Below are 6,426 nucleotides of genomic sequence, written 5' to 3' on the forward strand. Positions count from 1 at the left end.
TAGGCCGTGGTCCTGAGCCGTGTTCTCCAGTGGGGAAAATGCATGCCTGTGGCTCGGGGGTCTGCAATGGGTGCTTAAAAATACACCAAGTTATTCAGGGAAAGATAACAAATCCCCAAACGGAGTATAATACTTATTCAAATAGAGTCATCCTCACCTACAGTGGTGCCTCGCAAGACGAAATTAATCCGTTCCACAAGTCTCTTCGTCTTGTGGTTTTTTCGTCTTGCGAAGCACGGCTATTAGCGGCTTAGCGGCTATTAACGGCTTAGCGGCTTTAAGAAAAAGGAAACAAACTCGCAAGAACTCGCAAGACGTTTCGTCTTGCGAAGCAAGCCCATAGGGAAATTCGTCTTGCGGAACAACTCAAAAAACGGAAAACTCCTTCATCTTGCGAGGCATTCGTCTTGCGAGGTACCACTGTATAGCCAATACAGTGGTACCTTGGTTGTCAAACATAAACTGTTCCGGGAGTCCGTTTAACTCCCAGAACTGTTCGAAAACCAAGGTGCGGCTTCTGATTGGATGCAGAAGCTTCCTGCACTCAATCAGAAGCTGTGTTGGACATTCAGCTTCCAAAAAACGTTCGCAAACTGGAACACTTACTTGGGAGCCGATTTGTTCAGGAGCCAAGGTGTTCGACAACCAAGGTACCACTGCACTGAGGGATTTTTCCCCCCCCCAGAGCAAGGAGTTCCCCAACGTTCTGTTTTTATACTTTTTGCAGTAGGAAATAATCCAGCACTGGATTTAGACACAGGGTGTGCATTAGTGAAGTGGCACTTTAAAAAGAAGAAGAAGACGAAGAATTCTTCATTAGAATTCTGTGATTCTTTTTTTAAAAAAATAGTTTTCATTTCATTTTAATACACCACATACAAAAAGAAAATGTGAAGATACACAGATATCCATCACCTAACAACTAAGAAAGAAGAAAAGAAAAAAATACAAAACAACCACACCAATACACTGAATATTGCTCAAAATACATTTAACATAAAAACGACTTTTTCCTATGTAGCTGACTTCCCGTCTACTCCTTACTTCTATTTCTCATCCGTTATTCAGTGCCATATTATAGCATATTTCGGCTTTAATGTTATTTATTCTATCCTAGGTTTTCCATCAGATTTAAAACTCCTACTGAAGTTATTCAAATGCTGCTACAGACTTCTAACTGCCGTTGCTATTTTTCAAATAAATTTTAAAGACTTCCCATTTTGTGGTAAATTCTTCCTTTGATTTATTTTTTATTCTTTCTGATTACTGGTCTAATTCTGCATATTCGGTCATTATAATTCTGTCATTCTATGGTGCTGGAGGGGACCTTAGCGGTCATCTAGTCCATCCCCATTCTCAAGGCAGTGTCTTGCAAACGCAGGATGGAACCACAGCATCCCTTGCAGATAAGCCTACCAGCCTCTGCTTAAACCCTGCCCCCCAAAAGAGAGCCCATCACCACCACCTCCAGAGGCAGTCTGCTCTATATAGTCTAAGGGTGCTTACAGGGAAGAGGTCCTCCTAATGTTCAGGCAAATTCTGCTTCCCTGGAAAGCCTCGGAAGTCAGGGTGTGTGTGTACAGCAGCAGGGGGAAGCCTTTTTCAGCTCAAGGGCACATTCCAGGGCCGGTCCACCCAGGAGGCAAGGTGAAGCAGCCGCCTCAGGTGGCAGGATCCACAGGGGCAGCAGATCTGGCCTTCAAGGAAAGCATCACCCACTGCTGCCGTGGACCTTTACAGGGTCACCTTGGCAAGTAGGAGGTCTCCCACCCTTGCTTCTGATGCACAGCTTCACTCACCCCTTCTTGCCTGTTGGGGAGAAGCAGTTGTCGTTTGCCTCAGGGTCTAAAATGTCTTGGACTGACCCTGACACATTCCCTTGCAGTGGGCGTGTCTGAGGGTGTGGCCCAAAGCAAAAGTGGGAGGGGCAACGTGCGCTAAGTCTTACGTTTGCGCAATGTGCAGCATTCAAGCCGTGCAGTGGTCAGAGATTACTACACATAGACTTAAGGAACTGAGATGTGTTGTCACTCCAGATTAGTGGCTTGGGGGTTGTGGTCCCCCGCACCCTCTGGACACCGTACACCATAAGATGCACCTGACCATAAGATGCACCTAGTTTTTAGAGGGGGAATGCAAGAAAAAAAAAATTCTTTAAAGGGAGCGCTGAGCAGAGCCTTTATGCATCCCTGGCTCTGCTCAGCGCTCCCTTTCACGAGCCGCATGGAGTGTGTGTCACTGTCACTGACGGGCTGCCCTTCTCCCTCCTCGGGGAAAAGCCCCCAAGACACACACACTCCACACGGCTCTTTAAAGGGAGCACTGAGCAGAGCCTCCCGCTTGCATTCGCTCCATAAGACGCACACACATTTCCCCTTACTTTTTAGGAGGGAAAAAGTGCATCTTATGGAGCGAAAAATACGGTATTTGCAGAGCTTCCTATTAACTTGTTGCCATGTCTGCCCAAGCTGGATGAACAGATTGGTATTGTGTGACTACATGGGATGCCATTCTGAGGGTATTAATTACCAGGACGCCAGAGTATCTATTATCCCTTATTATCCTATTATATGCTGGCATCCATTGAAAGCTTGGAAGCTGCACGAAAGGAGGGGAGACCCAGAGAGGCAGATTCCATTCAAAGCACGGAGCAGGTGGGTTTTCTATCAACTATGCTTGCAAATGCTCGCAAGAGCCTGTGAATCAGGGCCTTTTGCCTGGCCCATGCCAGGCAAACAGCCTTTAAACAGAGAGCAATTTTAAGGCTACTACCCTGCACACATTTCTCTAGGAGTAAGCCACACTGAATGTAGTGAAACGTGACTAAAGCATCCCTGACAGGTGGCCATCGAACCTCTGCTTAAAAACTTCAAATGAAGAAGAGTTCACAGCCACCTGAGGGAGTCTGTTCCACTGGCAAACAGAAATTTCTTTACAATGTTTAGCCAGAATCTCCTTTCTTGTAACTTGAAGCCATTGATTCAGGTCCTACCATCTGGGGCAGGGGAAAACAAGCTTGCTCCATCTTCCATGTGACAACCCTTTAGATATTTGAAGATGGCTATCATATCTCCTCTCGTAAAAGTTTAATGTGCCTAAAATGCTATGTGGAGGTTTGCATTTTCAGAATGTCTGTTCTGCAGAGAACGGTAGCGAGTACAGAAGGCGCTTGTGTAGCTAAAGCCACAGCAAGGGGGTGGAGTCTTTGTTTCTTCCTTCCTGCCAATGAATATCTCTCAAAGGAGACCTGCACATGGCCAATACTTTGGGAGCACGTCTGATTGTGCAGAGTCTGTTCACATGGAGCACTGGTCGGGGCATTCCACTGCTCTGTCTGAACTAATACTGTTCTAAGCTTGGATCCTAGAACAATAGGCAAGTAGGATCCTAGAATGCAACAACTGATTGGCTTGCAAGAAAAGACCAATCAGGCTCCAGGAGGGAAGCAGAATCAGCCAATCAGACGGGACTCATTGTGTAAATAATGTATATAAAAGCCTGAGGTTTGGGGGGCAATTCAATCACTGTTTTACAAGCAGCATTAAAGAGCATGAAATCACTACAGGACTCCAAGTATATTTCAAATATGCTCTAGATTAGAGATGGGCACAATATCTGGTTCTCAGAAGCCACTGGCATATCGAACAAACCACTTGCTAAACTGAATCTCTCTCTGGGACAATCAACAAGTAAGAACCTAAAGAAAACTGGACTGCATTGCTCATTGTTTAAGAGCAATGTGTCAATTTGCATTTACAATATATATATTTTGTAACCATTTTAAAGAAGTTTGCGATAAAACTTTGGAACTCTTTTCTTGGTGTGGAGAACTTATCGATTCACTCTCTGCCCAAGGCCCAGATCAGAGAACTCCAGTCACGTAACTCTAACACAGGGGAGGTGTTAAACACACTGCACATTCACTTTTAAACTATAGTTAAGCTTTTAACCATGGTTTAAAATGATGTGTGAATCAGGCGAGGGTCTTCAAACTGGACTTCATAATTATACTACGTGTTTCTTTTGTTAGGGTGGTGGAAGTTGTTTGTAGGAGATAATGAAGATGAAGTAACCCAGAAATGTTTATATGGTAGTGGTCTGGTAGCAGTGTGCCCCTCTATCTGCCCCAAAATGATTTCTTTTTAAAAAAAAAGAAAAGAAAAAGAAAAACTGCCTAGTATTATTTCCTCCCTATTGCAACCCGGAAAAGGAAATGGAAGCTGAGAAGCCATGTTATTGCTATTATTAATTAATTAATTTGACCGATTGATTACTTACCACTGAAAAATCTTTAAGTTCCTTATTATGATTATGATCTTCTGCATATGCCATGTTGCAAGTAGGACATAGTCCACAGTTATCACCTGTTATCACAAAGTACAGTTGAATATTAAAGATGTGTCTATACAGTATAGCTCAGCCACAATGAGGAGTGAGTCATGGGAGGAGTAATCACATGACTTTCCCTAGTTATATAATTAAAAAAATAGAGACCAATCCACGCCAAAACTGACTGATTGGTTTTGTGCCAGACATTCAGATAAAGCAATATCTCATACTGTAATCCAGATGCAGACAAATAATAATAACAGTTAATTACGTAATAGGATATGTGGATATTTGAAGTTAATAATTTTTGCTAACAGAGTACATGTATCTAAATCAACTGAAATCATAATGCAGTCATGATGAAATCTGGCAGTACAGAAAAAAAAAGATACCATACCAAACACACTCTAAGTTGCAGCAAAGATAAATCTAATTGCATTTTCACTCCAGTCAGCATCTCAACAGACCCCCTCTAACCCAAAGCTAAGTTGAATACAGATGTGATCCTGTCTTCATTTGTTTGCATACAGGCACCTTTGTGTGGTGAGGCCCCGGGCCCCGCAGTTCCCTCAGAAATAAACAGAAAGACACGAATATGTTGGGTTAATGGGATAAATCAGGCCACAACTTTATTGGTTACAGATGTGAGCGGTTTGGCTTAGGCAACTGGGTGAAGCAATGCTCCATCCTGACTCCTGCCCGTCTGCAGGAGACCTGAAAGGGTCAACCACTGATAGGGGGAGCCCTATGATGTACATCAATTGAGCACCCCCAGGGCCACTGATGGGGTCATGGCATGGCCCTAGCCCATGCCCATGCTTCAGACAGGAACCACACCCCCAGATCCCTTTAAGGCGAGAGACAGGCCAGAGGCAACAACCGCCCCTCCCATGACAAGGCTTACCCAATGCTTAGCCGCCACCCGAGCCAAAAGGCTTGCCACCAACACCCTCATACCTGCAGCCAACCCCTAATGCCCTTGACTATATCGGCCAGCCAAATATCATTGGTAAGGTAAACACCATCACAGTGCAACAAGGCCTCCTGGTCAAATGTAATGGTGGGGTGCCGTATCACCCAGCCCCACAATAGTTGCACCTTCTGTGCCACGGCACAATCCGCAATTTTCCTGGCCCTGTTGATTGCCGCCTGGTGGGGCAACCACGCCAACCACGCCTCTCCAGGAGTTGGGACCGTATTATCATCAATTCCAGGAATAAGGCGACCAAATTATCAAAGTCTTCTTTGATGTTCTAGGTCAGATCAATGCCCTTCCTTTTATCATTTTGTTATAAGAATTTAAGGTCTCAAATATATAAATTAAATGTTCAAGGCAAACACGTACATAAATATATACACCACGTGTCTGAAACAGTATAGGAAGAAAGTCCTGAAACCATTTTGACTCTCCCAAACTGACCAAATGTTTCTGGCCAAGGAGGGAGGAAATGAAAAAACCTCCCCAATGTCTCTGTGCTCACCAATCCTGCCTTAAGGGCACATTCAAGGTGTGAATAGGGTGAGCCTGTGACCTGGATTGAGGAATCAAGTAGTTACAGTGGTACCTCGCAAGACGAATGCCTCGCAAGACAAAAAACTCGCTAGACGAAAGGGTTTTTTTGTTTTTTGAGCTGCTTCGCAAGACGATTTTCCCTATGGGCTTGCTTCGCAAGATGGAAACATCTTGCAAGTTTGTTTCCTTTTTCTTAACACCGTTAATACAGTTGCGACTTGACTTCGAGGAACAACTCATAGAACGCGGTGTGGTAGCCTTTTTTGAGGTTTTTAAAGACTTTGGTGATTTTTGTAGCTTTTCCAAAACTTTCCCGACACCGTGCTTCGCAAGATGAAAAAAATCGCAAGACGACAAAACTCGCAGAACGAATTAATTTCGTCTTGCGAGGCACCACTGTATAATAACAAAAGAGTGGCCAAAACCCAGATAATGCAAGCAGGTAGCCTGCCAGACAGGAGATAAACAACACAGGATTCTGTTTTAGACCGCCCCCTGTAATGTATGTATGATGTACTGGGGGGGGTGTCCTGGGCTGCACCCCTTCTGTGATGTATGTATGATGTTTCTGGGGGTGGTCTGGA

The 6,426-nt window shown here is 44.4% G+C and overlaps 1 long non-coding RNA gene across 1 annotated transcript; it reads right to left on the reverse strand.

The window, feature by feature from the left end:
- Positions 1-682: 682 nt before the first annotated feature.
- LOC308467038 lies at positions 683-4,489 on the reverse strand. Its single transcript, XR_013981112.1, has 2 exons — positions 4,279-4,489; positions 683-782 (listed from the first exon to the last, which is right to left on the reverse strand). It is a non-coding gene; the product is annotated as an uncharacterized lncRNA (long non-coding RNA).
- Positions 4,490-6,426: the final 1,937 nt, after the last annotated feature.

Source organism: Podarcis pityusensis, assembly GCF_964106645.2.
Source record: "Podarcis pityusensis genome assembly, chromosome: 17".
Classification (NCBI taxonomy): domain Eukaryota; kingdom Metazoa; phylum Chordata; class Lepidosauria; order Squamata; family Lacertidae; genus Podarcis; species Podarcis pityusensis.